At 36.8% G+C, this 22383-nt stretch overlaps 2 pseudogenes; one reads left to right on the forward strand and one right to left on the reverse strand.

The window, feature by feature from the left end:
• Positions 1–8955: 8955 nt before the first annotated feature.
• On the reverse strand, positions 8956–9868 carry LOC109702955 (olfactory receptor 7G2-like; annotated as a pseudogene).
• An 11624-nt stretch (positions 9869–21492) lies between these two features.
• LOC141416242 (olfactory receptor 1M1-like) lies at positions 21493–22163 on the forward strand (annotated as a pseudogene).
• The last annotated feature ends 220 nt before the right edge of the window (positions 22164–22383 follow it).

The following is a 22383-nucleotide window of genomic DNA, read 5'->3' on the forward strand; positions in this document are numbered from 1 at the left end:
ATAACGCCATTTTCATATATTACTCATGCCAGTAAAAAGACACTGGCACAGTACAATAATGAGTACTTAGATACTTCTTTTGCTAAAAAGCACTGATTCCTCACTTAAGGCCACAAAGTAATTAAAATCGGAACAAAAGCCTGACAACCCCTCCTTCATTTTCCATCCGTCTTCTTGCTTTTAACTTTGGGTCACACGCCTGATGAATTCTGCATATAGGTTGTCTGTTAATAACTGGTGATACATAACCTATGTCATGCCCCTTCAAGGCTGAAGACATAGTAGTGACTTGGAGTCACTGAACCCATTTCCTGTCTCAAAAACATGGAGAATTGAAAATAATGAATAACTGGTAAGTTCACACCATGATTGATCCTAAAAATAATGATGAGGATGACAAGACTAGAATTCTCCAAGTTTGACCTTTAATCAGGATAAAAGACGCACGTTTACAAAATTGTACAGGTATTATCTACAATGATATAAAATACACTAGAGTCATATGAAAAAGACAGGTTTTGTTTGTTTTAGCAGTACTGGGAATCCAACTCAGAGCCTTGCACTTGCTAGGCAGGTGCTCTACCACTCGAGCAACACCCACAGTCCTTTTTGCTTTAGTTTATTTTGTATTTCTTTACATTTTTGTTAGCATATATTAGTTATACAGCGAGGATTCATTGTGATATTTACTTATGTGCTTATAATGTATTTAATTTGATTCTCCCTCTCCACCATTGTCCCTCATTCCCCCTGCACCTTTCCTGAAACAATTTCAACAGGTTTCAATATTCTATCTTCATACACATATAAAAAGTACATCGACCATTATTCACCTCATTCACTCTCTGTTTTTCCTGTCCCTTCACACTGGTATCCTCCCCTGCACAGGACCCATTTTAATTTCCTGTCTTTTGTTGCTTTTTAGTGGTATTGGGGTTTGAGCTCAGGATCTCACACTTGCTAAGCAGGCACTCTACCACTTGAGTCACTCCTTCATTTTTTAAGTTTATATTAATTGTTCAAATGTTTTTCACCATGTTTTTTCACACATGTATGTATTTCACTTTGATCTTTCTCTATAACCCTACTTCATTATTATTCAGCAGCTTTCAGTGCATTTTGTTATACCTTTTCATTCATAGATGCAATATAGCTCAATATGATTCAGTGTATAATTCTCTTTGCCTCCCCCTTGTACCCTCATAAAGACCCACTATTCAATTATATTTTCTCTCATTCTACCTTACTCTCTCTCTCTCTCCTTGTGTGTCTCTCTACATATATGTATATAAACATATATACACATGCTACACATACATATAAACACATACACATATATGTATATACATATATAATACTAGCTATGATCATATATGCATTTATGTATACATTTATTTTTTAGGTATAGGTTAGACATATGAAAGAAATGTGACTTTTTGTCTTTCCAAACCTGGCTTAATTTTCTTAGCAGGATAATCTCCAGTTCCATTCATTTACCTGGCAGAGTGGCTCATGTGGAAGAGTGCTTGCCTACTTTGTTTTGCATATAGGGTCTCACATTTTTGCCTATACCAGCCTGTACTGAATTCCTCATGTTTCTGCTTCCCTCACAGCTGGGGTGACAGATACATGAGACCATGTCTAGTTACTGGTAGAGATGGAGTCTCACTAACTTTTTGCCTTGGCTGGCCTAGAATCCTACCCTCCTGGGTAGCTAGGATTACTGGAATGAGCAAACACACTAGGACAAAAAAAGACAGGTTTTTAGGCAGAAATGATCAAACACTGACAATCAAATATTGGCAGCATCATCAATCCAATTTTCCCCTCAATGGTTAATATGCCTACTTTTATTTCTCAGTGATTTCTCCCTTGCAGTCTGTCTTAGAAGAAATGTGATTGTATTTACAACACACCCACGTAACCAAGGAAAGCTTCTTTGAAAATCCCATTTTCCCAACAAACAACATTCACCCAGTTGTTTTGTAAATAATCACATGTTAATGGGACCAATTGTATACATATTTGAAGCCCACCACTCAGTTCACTTACAGAAATGTATTCTGAATAATCTGTGGGAGAATCTCATTTCCAATGAGAAAAAAAGAAGGACCTTTTGTTTTCTTTCTACGAAATCATGTTTGGGTGTGACTCCTGTGTTTTCTTGCAATCATCTGTGAACCTAATGGAGAACCATTCCTAAAGTTAGGCTGCCTTTGTACACCTGAATGGAGCTCATCTGCTATTCTACTATATTCCTTACCTCTGGAGTCCCTGAAATGTAACTGACTTCATTACTGATTACACTAATGTTAAGATTTCTTTTTATTATAAGGATTGACTCACCTTTACTGATCAGTTCCAAATATCACACAATCATTGCAAACCACTCATATGATCTAGTTATGTAAATTTTATAACTGATGAACCTGATTATGGTGGATGCTAAAATTGTGTATGGTTTATCAGTAACAGGTCTCAGTGGGCATTTATAGGTATGATTGCCCACTTTTTGCTAACATTAGGACTACCACTATGATGAAATTCTCATGACCCTCGTCATACAATCACATGGAATGTATTCTCTACATAAGATGAGAACTTTCTTTAAATCTTATCCCCAGTATGTTCACTTTCTCAATTTACTTTCCTCTGGGTTTGTGCCTCCAAAAAATGCTAAATTGATTTCCTCTGTTTGGGATCATCTTCTGTGGAACCCGAGCCAAGAAATAATGTCAGAGAATCATATGTGAAACCTCACAGAAATGGACATGCAGCCATGTCAGGTTCAGGCCAAGTTACAACGTGCCTGGTCACTACAGTAGTTATACATGAAGAAGAATGTGGCATTTTTACTCAACAAGGATGCTGTCACTTAGACTTAGAGTAGAAACCCAAGTCCTATGCAAATTACACATCACAGAAGAGAAGCAACCCTACTGATGAGTTTCCTCGAGGCTTTCTTCTTGTCCCTGTTCTTAAGACTGTAGGTCAGGGGTTCAGCATTAGGGGGGCAGATACATCACTGAAGTCACTGAATATTTCCTAGGAGAGTCAGTAATTTTGGAACCAATGTATAAAAACCTGGCCTATAAAATGAAAAAAACTGAAATATGAGAAACACAGATAGAAAAGGCTTTACACTTTCCTTCTGATGCTGGCATTCACAAAACAGAGTACAAGGTAGGAACATACAAGAAAAATTTCCATAAAGAAGAACACCAACAAATACAGAAGTTACAATATTTATCAGGATGTTAAGAATGGGGCAAGTTTGATAGTCTGAGCAAGCTCAGTGAAGAAGGTGGGTTTTCCAGGTCTGTGCAGGATAGACACAACACTATCAGACAATATGACAGGGTGTCCACTATGCCAATGAACAGAGAGCACAGAACCAGCACAAAGGAGAGGCAGGGATTCAGGTTGACTGTGTATTCAAGCTATCATTAGCCACCACTGCAAGGAGACAATTTTCCATACATACAAAAATTATGACAAAAACAGATCTTTGAGAGGCATCCTATGTAAGTGATGCTGTGATCCTGGGTTTGCATTTTCACCAGCATATTTGGGATTGTGCTTGTGCTTAAACAGATGTCATTAAAAGACAAACTGGAGAAAAAGAAGTACATAGAGGTATGGAGATGGTAATCATAGTTGACAGCCCTGATGATGAGCAGGTTCCCAGGATGATGACCAGGTACATGGACAGAAACAGGCTGAAGATGAGTTACTATAATTTGGGCATTTTGTCAGTGCCAGGAGAAAGAATTCTAAAATAGCTATTTGGTTTATAGCCTTTGTGTTATTAATTAATCTGATGGGAAGAATGAAGTGAAAAGGTAACAAACTTGTGGACCTTCAGTGGTAGCAATTTGAAACATGTCAGAAAACCCCTGTGCATGACCAGGTATAGTGTTACATGGCTACAATCTCAGGTACTTGGAAGCAGAAATAGGAGGATTGCACTTTGAAGCCAGCAGGGGACAAAAAGTTAGCAAGATCCTTTCTCAAAAAAACCCATCCTCATGAAGATCTGAATTCAAACCACAAACCCCAGGACCACCAAAAAAAGATAGAAAATTATTATGATTAAAAGAACTAAAATCAAACAACAGAACTTCGTGACTGGGCTGAAGTCAAGAGAATCTTCCAAGGAATATTTTTCCAACATTTATGCATTATTTATATTTTTTTACTTTTTACATATTTATATGGTACAATGTGTTGTTTTTATTCTTGTACCAAGTGGGTAGTGGTCACCTCTGGTTAATTAGCATATGCATCCAATTAACTTTTATCAGTTCTTTGTTGTGAGTACATAAAATTTTCTCTTCTCTATTTTGATATTTAAAATATATTAAATTTGATTATACACACCATGGTTTTCATTAAAACACCTGAACTTATTACTACTCTCAAAAGATAACCTGTTGACTAACTGCTTTCTCTCCTCCCTCCCTCGTACACTCTCCAGTCTCTGGTAACCATTTCTCTGCTCTCCACTTCTATGAGATCCACTTAAATTCCCCTTATTTTTCTTAACATAATATCCTTCAGGTTCATCCATGTCATTGCAAATCACAGGATTTCGTGCTTTTTATGACTGAATAGCATTCCATTCTGTATGTATGCCACATTTTATAAGTCAGTGTCTTGCTGTATAACTGAGGTTGACCTGTAACTCACTATGTAGCCCATGGCAGCATTCAGCTGGTGACTTTCCTGCTTCAGCCTTCTCTGTGCTATGTTTACAGGCTACACCAACATACCCAGTTATACCATGTTTTCTTTATTCATTTGTCTGTTAAAGGAATTTCAATTTACCCTAAACAAAAACCAATTTTAAATGAATTAATGAACTTAATATAGAGCCTGAAGGTTCAAAACTACTACAGAAAAAACACTTCAAGATGTACGCATAGACATGATAAAAGTGAGAGCACACAAGGGAGGGGTGAGGATAGGTAAGACACCTAAAAAAATAGCTAGCATTTGTTGCCCTTAACGCAGAGAAACTAAAGCAGATACCTTAAATGCAACTGAGGCCAATAGGAAAAGGGGAACAGGTACTAGAGAAAAGGTTAGATCAAAAAGAATTAACCTAGAAGGTAACACCCACGCACAGGAAATCAATGTGAGTCAATACCCTGTATAGCTATCCTTATCTCAACCAGCAAAACCCCTTGTTCCTTCCTATTATTGCTTATACTCTCTCTACAACAAAATTAGAAATAAGGGCAAAATAGTTTCTGCTGGGTATTGAGGGGGTGGGGGGAGAGGGAGGGGGTGGGGGCAGGGGGGAGAAATGAACCAAGCCTTGTATGCACATATGAATAATAAAAGAAAAAAAATAAGTATGCATAGGAAACAACATTCTGTGGAAGACTCCAATACCTCAGGAAAAAAGAGGAAGAATTGACAAATGAAATTTCATCTACTTTAAAATCTTCTGCAACCAAAGGAAACAACAGGGTGAAGAGAAAAGACCCAGAATGGGAAAGTCTTTTCTAGTTGTTCATCAGAAAAGAATTAATAACCAAAATATATAAAGAATTCAAAGAATTAAGCAAAAATAGCACATAATTCTATTAATGAATGGGAAAACTGAACAGGAGGTTCTTAAAAGAAGCACAAATGGTCCATAAATGCATGAAATTCAACAACCTTAGCCATAAAGAAAATGCAAATCAAAAATGCACTGAGATTCATTTCATCCCAGTCAGAATGTCTATAATCAAGAAAACATGCAAAAACAAATGTTTGTGAGGATGTGGCGGGGAAGGAACTTTTATACACTTTTGGTGGAAATAGAAGCTAGGGCATCCACCTTAGAAATCAGTATGGAGGTTTCTAATCAAATTAAAAACTAGAAATTCCACATGACTCTGCTATACCACTCATGAGTATATATGCACAAAGGCATCAAAGTTAGCATACAATAAGCCTTTCTTCACTCCCAAGTATATTGCAGCACTTCTAATGGAAACTAAATTATGGAATCAGCCTAGATGACCAGATATGTATGAACAATTTAAATATGCTATATGTGCACAGGTAATATTCATCAATAAACAGAAATTAACTTTTGTAATTTACAAAAAATTGATGGAACTGGAGGTCATCATGTTAAGCAAAATAAGCCTAACTCAGAAAGACAAATACCCTGTTTTCTGTCATATCTGGCACCCTCACTAAACACAAATGGAAAGATATGAATGTACAACAGAACTTTTATAGGGCATATTAATGGAAAGGTGGAGGGAGACCAGAGAAGTCAATGTTCCTTGTATACATGTATGAAAATTTCAAAATAAAATCTATTATTTTGCAAAATGAAAGAGAAATAGAGGGGTAAATACAATCAAGGAACATTATATGAATGTATGGAAATGTCATAAGGAAAATCCTTACTTTGAGCAATTAATATATAGGAATTTAAAAATAAGATAAATATAAAAAAAAATTTTTAAAAAAACATCATTCCCCAAGCCAATGTCATAAAGGGATCTTCCTATTTTTCCTGGTAATAATTTGATAGTTTGGGGTCTTATTTTAAGTCTGTATTCCATGTTGAGTTAATTTAATATTTGGGGATCACATTTCATTCTTCTGCAGGGCTTTCTTAACTTGAGAGATATGGATGAACTCAAGAGTGGATCACTGCCTACAGTGATTCTTTTAGAATAAATTCACAAATATCTGAAATGAATGTCAGAATCTGTGGATGATCTCTGTAGTGCGACTAGTCCTCTGACTCACAGACAGAGTAACTTCAACTTGAAACAAGCAGCCATTTATTTGTGCTTTGTGCCAGACTGAAGCACACAGATGTCATTCCCACAGAGAAGGGCTGCAGGGGCCAGCAAGACCCTGATAAGAGTGAGCAGGAAGCATACATTGCTTGTGATTTCTGAGGGTCTCTTTTTTATGGTGAGTCTGTGGTTACTTCAATTGTTCTGACCTCAGAAGATGCTCTTTCCAGATTTCTGCTCTAGACCGAGGAGATTTGCAAGCAGTGGGTAGCATCTGTGTGGCTTCTGGAGATTCAGGAGAGTCTGGGTGACAGCTCTTGATGTGTTATGGAACAAAATGTTTAAATATAGACCCCCATAGCCATCTATTGTTCAATAAATAAACCCTATTAAAACCTATTCTGGCTTATTCAAGCTGGACTTGTTTCCTTCTTATCCTTCTCCTTTACTCTCCCCTAATAGTCCCTCTTTTGGTTACATATTCTGTGTATATTTATAGGTATATATGATATTGATTTTGTTTGTATTGGGCCTGTATTCCACATGACTTTTTGAACCTGGACTTCCTGAACTTCAATGAAGGTGATGTTACCCATTACCATACATTTGCTAAACATCACAGGTCATAGATGAAAATTTGAGTTCTGACTATCAACATTGTTTCAGTAGATTGTGAATTACCAGAAAAATTGCTAACCCATGGTACAAGTACCATTGTAGTTGTAACAAAAAAGTTGGAGACTTTTACCATATTAACATTAGTTCCCTTTGTTTGTATGTATGTTTGTTTTATTCTTTGAGATTATGTGTCCATTGTTTTCTAAATTAGTCTCAAACTGAGTTCTTCAGACTCAGCCTGACAAGTAACTGGGACTACAGGTGTACAATACTACAGGTGATTAAAGACAGTTTATTGAGCTGGTGAGCTGCAATAAGTAAGACATGGTATATTAGTGTAGAGAGATTATTTATCAAAAAAGGAGGCCCAAAAAAATCATTTCCAGGAATTACCTAATAACTAATGGGCATCATTCTGAATGCTTTAGATTATTATAAGGATGGCTTTTATCATGAAGAGTTATTGATCACAGACCATTAGGCCAATGACTGACAGATTGAACCATGTAAAGACTAAGCAACTGTATATATACACTAAACTCTAGTAGAGGATGAAAATGAATTATTCATCTGATAAACCCAAGGCCCTGGATTCAAAAAACAGAACTGTATGAAAGAAGGAAAAGGACAAATTTATCAAACAAAATAGGGGAGTGCAAATGGCCCCATAATATATGATAAGTTTCTCAACCTCATAATAAGATATCATATTAAGATAAATACAAGTTAACCAGACAATATACCCACTAGATTGTCAAGGTAGCTGAAAATTTTTTACAAAGTTGTGGGACTCTGGGGCCATCTAAAGGGTAGGTAATTAGCTCAATATCTTAAGAAAACTCTTTGGAACTACAGAAAGGAGGAAATTTGTACCCCTATAGCAAATAACTTCCATCCTAAGAGAAAAATTACCTTCCATTTGCATTAGGAGACATAACAGAGAATATTCAACCCACTTGATCCACAGTATCAGAAAAATAGCTACCCAAATTTCACCAGTATCAGAAAAAGTATGCTTTTACTGTCACCACACTTAAAAATAGCATTGTAAATAAATATACAGCTGCCGAGTCCAAAAAATAATAAAATCTAATTATTCTAATGATGAAAATAACAACAAAGAGAAAAAAATCACTCATTACTTTTGAACTTTATCAATATCAAAGAAAGAAAACTGATGTAATTAATTGTCCAGACACCAGAAAAGGGGTGACGATAATACATTGTAAGCCAAAACGTGAGTTTTGGGAACAAATATATACAAGAATAGCAATCAAAACTAAACACATTGATTCAATGCTTCTCACTCCATAAGAATATGTGAAATTACATTTGTGACCCATTCAGATAATCAGGGATGAGATAATTTTCTGCAAAAACCCCTTTTGAACCCAAGTAACACCCACCCTCTGCCCATACAAATTCATGTTCACAAGTGACAGGGATCAGGATATAGAAATATCATTTGTCAGTCACCACTCAACTCCTGACAGAGACATCTTCTATATAATTCTGAGAAGAGCTCTATTCACCATGTCACTTTAATTCATTCTAAAAATCAAGTCACAAACCAAGGATGCATTCAAAGAAAAGGTATCCCAATCATGAGATTTCTCAAAGCACTTTTCATTTCCTTGTTTCTCAAACTGTAGATAAAAGGGTTCAGCATTTGAGGAATCAAAATATAAATCACTGAAGCCACTACATTCTTACTGGCAGAGTCAGTAACCGCAGAACTCAAGTATACTCCAAATTCTGTCCCATAGACTAAGGACACAACTGAGAGGTGAGACCCACAGGTGGAAAATGCTTTATACCTTCCCTCCACTGATGGAATTTTCAAAATAGAGAAGACAATTTGGATGTAAGAAAAAATAATCCCAGCAAGAGGAACACCAAAAAATATGACACCTACTGAATATACCAAGATTTGAGGTTGTCAGAACAGGTAAGCTTGATGACCTGAGCAAGTTCACAGAAGTGGGGGATTCCCAGGTTTGTGCAGAAAGACAACAGCAACAACATCAGACTGTAGAGAAGGGAGTGCACAGTGCTAATGATCAGAGAGAAGAGAACTAACAAGACACAGAGGCAGGGATTCATGATGACTGTGTACCGCAGGGGGTGACAAATGGCCACATAGCAGTCATAGGCCATCACTGCAAGGAGACAATTCTCTAAACCAGCAAAAATCAAAGCACAGCAGGCCTGGGTAAGGCATCCTGTGTAAGTGATATTATGATCTTGTGCTTGAATGTTCACCAGTATTTTTGGAATTATGGTTGTACTTGTAGAGATATCCGTGAAGGACAAGTTTGAGAGGAAGAAGTACATGGGGGTATGCAGGTTTGAGTCAGAGCTGACAGCCAGGATGATAAGAAGGTTACCAGGTATGTGGATAAAAACAGGCTGAAGATGACAGGCTGCAGGTCTGGATCATCTGTCAGTCCCAGGAGAAGAAATTCTGAAGTATCTGTTTGGTTTATGGGTTCCATGTTGTTGCTGGTGAATCTTAATCAAAAGACTTGGGGAAAAGTAAATAAATGCTCTCTAGACAAGCAGCAACTATATCACATGATGATGACTTGGTAGAAATGAAAATTCTTGGTATCACTCTTGCTTCACTGATGTTAAAAACTGGTCTGGGAACCAGAAATCTGTAATTTACCAGACTCTCCAGATGATTTCCACATCTCTAAAGATTAAGAGCCAGTTCTGTTAAAAAAGAAAAAAGGAGAGAGAAGAAAAAGACCTACTCATGTACCTTGTGAACCCAATAGAACATTCAGTTCTTCTCTGTGCTTACTGTTTCTCTTCATTCCTCTTGTAGTTCCCCTCGTCTAATTTCTACTCCCTTTATTAGACACCAATACTTTTCATGCATTGCATCAAGTTCTGAAACTGTAACAAAGAATAAAGTATAAGATTTACATCAGAATTACTTCCTTCCATGAAAGTGGTGATGAACACATTAAGTCTCTCTTTGTATCCTTAGTCTCTAACCTGGCATGCCTCAGAATCATCTGAAGAGCTTCTCAAGTTACAGATCAGTTAATTCATGACACCAGTGCCTTGGGACCAGTGGATCATGCCATGGACACATTGCAGGATGGGTCAGAGTTCTTATTGTGTGATTGCTGACTTCACTCTCTTGACCACTTCTGCTAATGCCTCTACACGTAGAAAATCAAAATTTCCAAGTGATCATGAAGGTCTCAAACTTTCCCTTTAGATCTTAATAATTTGTTCCTGAACAAACTCTCAAGTTTCTCCCCGTTTCTAGTTATATCCACTTACACACATCAAGTTAAAAGCAACAGGTAGAGGGAACCCCCACAGGTGGACATTAACAAGGATTATAAAATGTTGCCTTTAAACTTGAAGCTCACTGAACTCTCCCTGGGAATGCAATCAATCTACTTTAGCAGTTAATTCTAAGAAGCTGAGTAACAATGCTGATGACGTATTCTGTCTCACCCTAAGGGGACTTTTTCCCATGGGGTGGGTAACATATCATTAAATGAAATAAACAGCAAATAAATAGCTAAATGAGTGAAAGAATGAACTGCAGAAGCTCCTACAAAGCAGAAAGAAAGAAAATCCATTTTTAGGTCTTCAGATAACAGAGACTTTCAAGATAACATCATCAGCCTTCCTAACAGGAGAGTCTCTGGAGAACAATGGTTTTGACTCCTGAGGAGACAGGAGCAGCTATGATAGCAGTAATGACTTGGTGTAATTATTAAGCTCACAGACTCTGAATTTATTCCAGGCATGAGCGTTATCAACTAGAAGGATCCTCAACTGAATGAGAAGCCTGGGTGTTCTCATTTGCATAATGGGGTCTGCTGGAAGGATGTGTTAATTAGCTGCAGCGTGGTAATCATTTCACAATTTCTATGTTCCCAACCATCACATTGCATTTCATAAATCTATGTCCCCAACCATCACATTGCATTTCATAAATATATATGCAGTTTTTATTAGTGCAATTATACCTCAATAAAATTGGGTGAAAACCCTCATGAGAACATTTCAATCATGTGCACATCAGGCTCTCAGCTTAATAAATAGCACAGGGCACTTTCAGCCCTCAGAAAAATAACTGACTCTAGCAGGTGAGGAAAGATAGATAGAAGTTCTCCACCATAATAATGCTCATTTCAGGGAAGAGTTTAATTGCTGAGCTACCTTTGGGAAACTTGGTTATGTATGAAAGTAAGGAATGATAGATCAAGAATACAAATGTGCATTTGGCCTGAACACAGGATAACAATAGCAATGAAAATGAATTAAATGAAAAATGCATTACAGATAGAAATCACAAAAACTGTGACTACCACAGCTATGAAATAATTGTGTAAAAAACACTATTTCAAAATTCTTTATTATTTTTGAGCCTATCAATTACATACATTTTAATTATAGGTTAGGAGATTTGGCATGCATGATTGAAGCCATCCTTGCTTTAGATATTATTAGTTCCAGAAATAGTAGAGGCAAATTTGAAGTTTGCCCCTATCATATACTTGCCTTCACTTGGTACTTCCTCCCAGAGGAAGTGTCACTAACATGATAATATGATGTACATTATTCTATTCACATTTCAGAACATTGGCATCATTCCTTCAAATAATAATATTTGTGAAGTATGATAATTTGAGAACTTTATATAAATAGTATCTTATAATATACATTAAAATTATATTCTTATGCAATTTTTTTATTAATATTATATGTAGTCCTCCATCAATATTAACTAGTAGATTATTTCACTATATTGTCACAACACAATTTAGTCCTGCATTTCCTGAGAGGTATCTGGCTTACAGTTTTTAACACCTTGATAGATGATTAGACAGATAAGTAGACAAACAGATAGATACACACACACATACATACACAGACACATAGATACATGGACAGATACATAGATGAAAGATATCTACATACATACATATGACTACAAACAGAACATTCATCCATGCACGGAGGACACTATCACATTCAAGTTAGCATGAACTTGGAAATGGAGAAAGACAACTGGCAACAGAACTCAAAAATAGAAAAGAGATACACTTATGACTTTATTTTTCCTGTTAAAAGACATGAAGTGCAGCAGTATGTCCACAATTTTAACACTGAAATAAGGTGAGAGTTGTTGTTGTGGTGACGACTTTCTTTTTAAAATTATTATCATATTATTGTCGTACTGGAGGGATATTTAAACATATGCAAAAGTTCTTACAATATATCGTAGTTGAATTCACCCCCTCCACCATTCCCCTTTAGGCTCCTCTCCCCATTCCTGGAGTAGTCTCAACTGGTCTCATTTTTCCATTTTCAAATATGAGTACACAATATTTCCCATTTTCACTCTCCTACACCCTTTTCTTATATCCTCCCCCTCCTACTGATGCCAACCCCCAGACAGGACCTGTTTTACTTTCTTCTTCTCTGTTTTTGTGAAAAGGAATTTTTGTTTACTTAAGATAGCTCTACAGGGAGTTTCATTGTGACACCTCCATTAATTTATGTATTATAGCCTGAACTGGTTAAACTCTTTCTCCTCTATTTTCCTCTTTCTACGTTTGTTCCCTTCTTATAGTGATTTCAACAGATTCAAAAATTCCATAGTCATTATTTTGGAGAGGTTATTGTTTTATTTGGGGCGGGGCTATTGTTTTGTTGGATGAGAGTAATTGTGGCATTTACAAAATTTCTTATAATACATCAATTGTATCATTCTTAAATTCACCCCCTTACCATTCTTCTTTGGTCTCTCCTTCCCCCTTTTCTGGTAAAAATTCTATATTCCCAATAGTCCCCCTTGTACATTCTTGTCTTTTTGTTTGATTTTAGTTCTATAATACACATATGAGATAAAATGTGCAAAATCTGTCTTTCTGAGTCTGGTTTATTTTGCTTAACATGATGATCTCCAGTGCCATCTATTTTCATGCAAGTGACAATTTCATTCTTCTTTGTTGCTGAGTAATATTCCATTGTCTATGTACCCCATAAATTTTTATCCATCTGTTATTCATCTGTTGTTGGACACCTAGTCTATTCTATAACTTGGCTATTGTTATTGGCTCTTCAAATGATGAGGAACACTGGCTACAAATAAAATGGAGTCTCCCAATAATACGATCCTGGACTTTGAAAAGAGATTGTAGGGGCCAAGGAAAGCTCGTTCCCAGAGGAGATGGTGCAGAGAAATTTGGGAAGCTAGAACTTATTCCCAGGTTGCCTACTGAAGATCTAAAATGGTCCATGCAGACTTTTTACTGCCACATTCCAGCCCCCACAGGAAAATGAACTATTCAGGTAATCAACATGAAATTGGACAGTTTGTCTAACAAGAAACCTTGGGAATTGACTTCTTATTGGCCCAGAAATTGTAAATATTCCCTCAGTTCCTACAATTTATCCCCCAGATTAGCTTCTCTTCTTCTTTGGGCCAGAAGAATACCTATGTTTGCACCTATGAGGCATCCTTATGGCCTAAAGAGCACATTTCTGGAAGAAGTCATCCTCTGTGTTGCCAAGGAGGAAATTCAGCCAGTTTTCATGACTGCTTGAGTGATGGTGTACAGAAGAAGAAAAATAGCCCAGTAAGTGATAGGGTGTGTTGGGGGAGACAGAGAGGAAGGGAGATAGGGAGGGAGGAGAGAAAGAGAAAGAGAAAGAAGCTAGAGGAGTGTTAGCAGAATTAGTTAGGGGAAGGATTTGTGATTTCAGAGATAGAAGATTCTGTTTGACCGAATCAACACCCAGTTCCCAGGCCAGAACCCAATAGCCACTTTTATCCATTCAGATTGACCTAGTCCAGCTATGATGCTACCTAACCTTTTCTAAAAACCATGACTTTTGGAACTGCTCCTTTTTGTAATTAGACCATCTTTTCCAAGTCCATTTGATTGCTGATATAAGTAGATTCCCTCCCATGGTCCTGTAAGGAGAAGTTTGTTCTTCCCCCTTGCTGGATCTTTTAAAACCCTCAGAGATTTGTAATTTCTCCTTCAATCTCCTAAAATCAGAAATACATTATACAGAATCCAAGGGTTCTGATGGGGTCAGAATGGTGCTGTCTTGACTCACTGAGGATACTAAGGGAACATATGAATCTTCCAGTTCCCAAGGCTTTTCCCAAGAGCTGTAGAAGAATAATGAGTGACAGAGTGAGTGGGTAAAAGCTTGGGCGTCAAGAAAGGAAAATGCCTGATACAGTTTATTGACTGCTACTAACTTAATCAGAAAACATTCACTAGCTCCTCTTGGTGTATAAAATCATCCAACCATTTTAGTTGAATTGTGATACAGTTAGTTAAATGTTTTCAATGCACAGTGTGATATAACTTCTAATAGGTGTCAGAATACAGAATAACAAACTCCTTTTTCCTTGGAGTTCTGTACAGGGAGAATTTTATGGAGAAGAAGAAGGAAACATGTAATTCCAGAAGAGAGACTGTGAGGAAGTAACATAGCTCAGTGGGAAGGCTGTGGGCTTTAGACTAAAAAAAAACATGCATTTTGTTCAAACTCCACCATTAAAACTCTTTAGAAGCTTGTTCACATTCTGTCTCTTCTTAAATTCTCAATCATCTTACCTATAAAATTGGGATCATAGTTCCTGTTTCACAATTTGTTTTTAGGATAATTTGTCAGTATGTAAAGGGTTCAGTACAGTAATCAGTACATATTAGGATTTTATTAAATATTATAGAATTGAAGAAGAATAGAAGCAAGAAAAAAGAGCTTTGATGGGGTTCAGCATATTATCCCAAAATAGCATAAAAGAAGAAGGAGGGCCATATTAAATGAGTACCAATTTGTCAAGAATCTGGGATATTTTTAATATAATAGTAAACATTTGAACTTTGTTTAGTGGACAATAGTGAGCAACTCAAGGCTCTTATAAGGACCTAAAGTTTCCAAAAATCAGTGCATGGCTCAGCCATGTTTCACGGCCTATCCTATAATCTGCAGCATGGTCCTTTATTCAGGCATTTCCCCATAATGTGAGATATGTCTTTTAGAATTAACCTAGCTCACTAAATTATGAATTCATCAATTCCCTGTGATTTATAAAATTTAGTGATGAGGAATGCCTACTCTACATTCAGACCACTTGAGTTAATTTTGCCACCTACTACCTACAAAACCATTTTATTTTATTAATCTCATTGTGCGTCCATTTCTGCTTATGTGAAATAGCAGAAACCCCACTAAGCTGTGGTGATGGAAAATTTGAAAAAAAAAAAAACTTAGTGGTTGTCCTATATGAGGCTTTATTTTTTCATGCATGCTTTGAAAAACTATGTTTATGCCTTTATGTCCCAGACAAGATGATAGACCCAAAAGTGAACAAAGACAAATAGTCTCCAATTTTAGTGTCATGAGGACAATTTCAGTATATTTTCATACCATCATTCTGACCACTAAGCCCTCATTGCATAGAGCAATCGTCAATAACTTTTTTATGGTGTGAGTAAATGAATAAGTGAATTAAATAAGTGATGTGGTATGTTGAGCTCAATACTTCAAGATCAATGTAGGAACTTCACTCTGGTGACTGGAAGGAAGAAAGTCATTACCTAAGGACTCCTTAAGACTTGTGAGTTGAGAACTGGTAAGAGCCCTGACTTCAAGTGTTTGGGAAAGGAAGTAGGTAGAAATTGACTACAAAAACAGAAGGTTCCAAGTTGTGGAGGATGTAACAAAGTATTGGTGGGTTGACTTTGAGAGTGGAAGAAACAAAAGAGGAAAAGCAAAAGTTTCAGTGGTGGGTGTCTGGAAAGATGGAAATTCCATTAATGGAAAAAGAGGCTCCAGGAAAAAAATGACTTGATTTTTTTACATGTTGTGCTTCCCATGCCAGGAAGAAATACAAATGGAAGAGAATAAATATTCTATATAAATTTATGTCAGAACATTTACAAAAGTTTAGTCCTCAAAAGAACCATGTAAATTTCAGTGTTATTGTCATCCCCTTTAACAAACAAAATAAAATTTTAGCAATCAGGCAACTTGCTCAGGAACAGTCAACTAATAAGTTGTAACTCCCTGATTCAAACCCAGTGTATCTTTCTTTTTTAAATTATTAGTTTTAGTTGACAAATAATAATTGTGCATGTTTATGGAATACAATGTAATACTAAAATACACATATGCAATGTGTACATATCAGATCATGGTAACTGGTATATTCATCATCTCAAACATTTGTTATTTGTATTGGGAACATTTGAAATTTTCTTTCTAGCTATTTTTAAATATTCAGTAAATTATTGTTAATTATAGCCACCCTACTGTGAAATAAAACACCAGAATATAGTCCTCTTATCCAACTATATTTTTCCTCTACCAAATCACCAATTTGTATTCTCGGCTATGTACTTCCTTACCTTCCAGAAACCACTCTTCTACTTTTTACTTCTATGCAGTCAACGAATTCTCTTCCATACATGACTGAGAACGTGCAAGATTTTTCTTTCTGTGCCTACTTATTACAATTAGTATAACACCTTCTGAGTTCATCTATGTTGCCACAAAGGACAGAATTTCATTCTCTTTTAAGGCTAAATAATATCTTATTGTGTACCAACCCATCCACTGATGGCCAAGTATGTGTCTTTCATAGCCCTTCCTTTACAACTTGATGGGATGCTGTCTAAAGTTGGCTGAGATTGTACTGTGATGGTGGGAACTGCACTTTTCTCTTTCCATGTGCTACTTCATTTCATCCTCTAAGAAGTCCCAGGGGTGGGAGGGCCGAGTGTGATGTTCCATGCCTATAACTCAGCTACTCAGGGGATGTAAGTTGGAGGATTGTGATCCTTCTACTACAAGATCCTATTCAAAAAATAACTAAAAGCAAAAACAGCTTGGGTGTGGCTCACGTGATATAGTGCCTGACAACAAGTACAAAGCCCTGAATTCAAAGTCTAGTACTGCCAAAAAAAGAAAGAAATCCCAGAAGTGGGTATTATTTCTTCCAACTATTAAAATAAGGAAAAGAAAGATTAGAGAGGTTAATCATAAAGCCAGGATTTGAACCATGATCCACCTGAATCCAATTGTTTGTTTTTCTCTTTGTGTGACCTTCTAAAGGGTATCCAGGTGAGGATACTGACTCCTCAACAATTGGAAATACAGGTGTAGGTTTGAGCTTGTAGTCGTAAGTTTGAGAATAAGCTTTGAAAATGGATCCAGGGGAAAAGCCTTTAAAAGAAAACTTTATAATGGATGTTAAAGCATTTCACTATGAACACTGAAATGGCATGCAAAATCATGCCAGTGTATCTATCTGCTTATCTTGCTGGGGCAGAGGGATTCCTAAGGCTTTTATCAGATTCTCCCAAAACTCATGGGTCAAAAGTTGGATAAAGAAAAAATACAGAAACCTGGAAAGCATTCAAAAATTTAGGAAGGGTGTGATTCCCAAGAACTAAATAGGTAGATGCTGAAAACAGACTCCAACAAGGACAGTCATTACAAGGATGGACAAGAACTAGATTATGCAGTGTTCAGTTTACTAAGCTTACACGGAGTCTCTCCTTGGCCACCCAATTATGCCAAGCCCAGCCTTTGGAAATCAAAATGAAACCCAAAATCTGAGTCCTATCGAACTGTCAATTTTGAAACCCAATCTGGATTCATTCTTCCCTGACACACTGAGACACTTGTTATCTCCATTTGCTACTACTCATCATTCTATATGCACATTTTATATTTGGATCTTAGTGGATATTTTTTGTTAATTAATTTAGCAGTCCCCACTGTGATATAGAGTCCCAGACCCTATGATATTAAAAAGATATAGGGAAGCAAGCCAGATAGGGTTCTTTCTGTTCTCATGATATTTGAACTTTAATTGGGGGAGGGGGAATTTATGATAACATGACATTTTATGCAGAGATAGATACTATGAAGATAACAAAACAGCAGTATTGCTGGACATGGTCATACATATCTGTAACCACAGCCCTTGGGAGGCCAAAGTAGGAGGATGATGAGTTGGAGGCCGACCTGAGCTACACAGCAAATTCAATACCAGCATGGGCTACAAACAGAGGGAGAGGGAGGGGAAGGGAAAGAGAGAAAGAGAATAAAAAAACAAAGAAGATTATTCCTAGCTGTGTAACTTTGATCTCCTTAATCTTTGCATGCTTCTCTTTTCACTTCAGAAAGTTAGAATAGTAATTGCACTTTGTAGAGTACTCTCAGGATTAATTGATTTAATGTTTGTAAGATCTATAGGACAATGCCAGGCAAAGTAACATGCTAATGTTTGCTACTATACTTGCAGTTTGAGATCTACTTATGAAAAGAATGTCAGAGAAATCCTCTCTGAAATGGCGACTTTTGAGGTGAGACATAATCAAAGCAGGAGACAATAAAACACATAGATGGAAAATGTTCTAGAAAAAACAAAATAGCAGGTACAAAGGATCTGAAAAAGGTGTGTTCAAGCAGCAGAGAGAACACCACTGTGATGAGAATGTGGTGGATGAAAAGGTAACACAGATGAGATTGAAGATAGGGCAGGAGCAAGATCACACAGTGACCTGCAGTTCTTTATGATCAGAGATTTGAATTTCACACTCCAGGTCTTGGAAAGATATTGGAGAGTTTTATGCAAGAGAATGACAGCACAATTATTTATCTATTTTAAAGGAACACAGTTGAGAATGGATGGGTCAGTGTTGATTTTTGTCATAGGAAGAGTACAGGCAGGGAGGGAGACCAGGATGCTATCCTGGATCCTAGAAAGAAGTAAGTTTCCTTTTTCTTATTTAGCCATCTTCTGAAGAGGGTCACTTGGATTTTCTTTATATTTCATCACTTTAAATAAAGCTACAGCGAATTCTATGGTAATATATTCTAACAGCTTTGTTGAGTAAGTCTGTGAGAAAGTCTGTAACATAAACCCCTAGATGTGGTTTTCTCTTTACTTATTTCCAGAGGCATCCCTCAGAACCTGCAGGGATTGATTTCAGAACCCTGTGAGAATTCCAAAATCCTCAGATGCTCAATCTTTTATATAAAATTATGTAGTATTTGCATATAACCTAGACACCTCCCCTGCATACTTACAATCATCTCTAGATTACTTATAATAACTAATTCAATATGAATGCTATGGAAGTAGTTGTTATATGTATATAGTTCAGGGAATAATGACAAGAAAAATGTACATATTCATTTGTGATGCAATTATTTGAATATTTTATTTTTCATTAATGTGCATTATCTATATAGGCATATATGTACATATATATATTGATGGAGTTCAGTGGGAAATTTCAACACTTGCATGCAGCTCCCACTAATGAAATCCAGTCTCCCCTTCATTCATCTACCCCAACTCTATTAATTATATTTAACATTCAGATTCACTCTTTTTAGCTTCCATATATTGAAAAACTATATCTAGCACTTGTTCTAGTACAGATCCAATTTTATAAACTGTTATTAGCATTACTTAATTGCATAAAAGGTCTTCATTGTAATTCTGATGCAATTTTTTTAAATGTTTTCCATTTGCAAGGAGTTGAATCTGCAGATGTGTAATCTGCAGTTGTGAAGGGCTGAGTCTACTCCCTTTCCTGACTTAGGGTGGTGTGATGGTTAATCTTAATTATCAACTTCATTGGATTGAGAAATGCCTAGGATATTAGTAAAGCATACCTTTGTGGGTGTCTGTGATGGTATTTAAAGAGATGAATAGATCATGAGGGTTCTGACCTAAGGGATGGATTAACTCCTTGGTGGATTCATAATATGATAGCATTATTGGAATATAATGAAAAGTAAGAGATATAGCTTAGTTGAAGGAAGTAGGTCACTGGGGCATGTCCTGGGGGGCTATTTCTTGCCCTGGACACTTCATATACTTGTTTTCTCTGTTACCTGTCTACCATGAGTTGACAGCTCTGTTCCACTACACATTTTCACCACGATGGATGAATTCTCTGAGTCATGAGCCAAAATAAATCTTTCCTCCTTTAAATTATCCTCTTGTATATTTTGGCTACAGCTTCATGAAGTCTAAGTAATATAAGAGATTCAGTTAAAATCTCTTAATTTCTGTAATACCCATATCATAGTCTAAAGGTTATACAAGAAATTGGTCTATAGGTAGAAAAATTATGATAAAATACTAGTTATATATACTTAGTTATATTAATGAGATTGCAGGTGTAAAGAAGATGGATTAAGGAGTAGGAATGTAGATTATTGTGAGGGCATCTTCTTAGAATGTAAGAGGCCAATGGGTTCTATTCACAGCACCACAGAGAAAGAGAAGGGGGATAAAAACACTGAAAAGCAACAAATATATGAGAAAATGCTAAATATCATCAGGCATGAGGGAAATACAAATCAAAACTATAATAAGATTCCATCTCACCCCAGTTAGAACAGAACCACTATTACCAAAATAAAACAAAGAGCAAGATCAACAAAAACCAATATTGGTTAGGATGTGGAGAAAATGAACCTGTAAACACTGATGGTGGGAGAGTAATTTAATACAACTACTATAGAGAACAGGATGGCATTCCTCAAAAAAACTAAAAATATGGAGCACTGAAATCTGTTGAAGTCATTTCAAGAGTGGTGCTAGAGAAGAGGGAAAATAATGGGGAGGATGAACCAAAGTAGGCTAACATTGTATGTGTACACAGAGATGAATTTGAATTTTCATATACACTGAATTCATTACAACAATGAATTTGTTGTGCAATTATTATATACTATAAAACATTAACGTATTCAGCCATTCAAGATGAAAAAATAAACTAAAAATAGATTTATGTTATACTCCAACTGTACCATTCCTTAGTATATACCCAAAGGAAAGGAAGTTAGCACAAAATAGACACCTGCATGTCCTTTTTATCGTGGCATTCTTCACCATAGTGTAGATATGACATTAGTCTAGGTTCCCATCAACAGATGAATGGAAAAGAAAATATGGTATGTTTTTGTTGGATTTCTGGCAGGCCACAAACGCTGTCCCCAAGATTCTAGTGAACATCCCAACCAAAAGCAAGTCAATCTCTTATCCCTCCTGTGTACCCACATGTGCTTTTACCATTTCTTTGGCATAATGGACAGTGTCTTAATAGCCATGATGGCTTATGACTAGTTTGTGCCCATTTGTCACCCCTTACATGACCCCACTCCTCTGTGGCCTGCTGGCTAGTGGCCCATGGGTGTTTTCCTACTTCATCTCCCTCGCCTGCATCCTCCTGAGGGCATGTCTGGTTTTTCTGCCATGACAAAGAGCTACCCCACTACTTCTGTGACCTCACCCCTCTTCTCTGGCTAACTTGCACTGACACATCAGTGAACAACATCATTGTGCTCATCGTGGCAGCAATGGTGACAGCAACACTCTTTTCATCCTGGCCTCCTATGGTTGTGTCATTGTGGCCATCATGAAGGTCTCTCTGGAAGTGGCAGGAGAAAGACATGTTACTACCTGTTGCTCCCCCCCTCTCTGTGGTAGCTGTTTTCTATGGGACCACCATTGTAATCTATCTGTGTCCCTCCTCTATCCACACAGCTGTGAAGGAGAAAGCCTCTGCAATAATGTACACAACAATCACCCCCATGCTAAACCTATTTATCTGCAGCCTGAGGAACAGAGACCTAAAGCGTGCCCTTTATCAGCATACTAATTACCTCATCTTCCTGACTACCAGGACACTGGGGAATTTTCAGTGGATAGAATCTAAATATCTGGAATTCCATGTGTTGAGTGAAGAGCCACTTTGAATTTAGAATTACAACTTCAAAAGGAAACTCCTCATGGCCTTGTAACTATTGCACCAAATACCAGGAAACTTCTGAGTATGTGTGACACTGTCTTCCCAGCAAGATTGGTCTAGCACTTCAAACTGATTAGCCCTCAACTAGAATTATTTATTGTTCAACATGTAGTCACACATTGCTTTACAACAAGGACAGATTCTGAGAAATGCATCGTCACATGATT

The sequence above is a fragment of the Castor canadensis genome, chromosome 14, assembly GCF_047511655.1.
Source record: "Castor canadensis chromosome 14, mCasCan1.hap1v2, whole genome shotgun sequence".
NCBI classification, from domain to species: domain Eukaryota; kingdom Metazoa; phylum Chordata; class Mammalia; order Rodentia; family Castoridae; genus Castor; species Castor canadensis.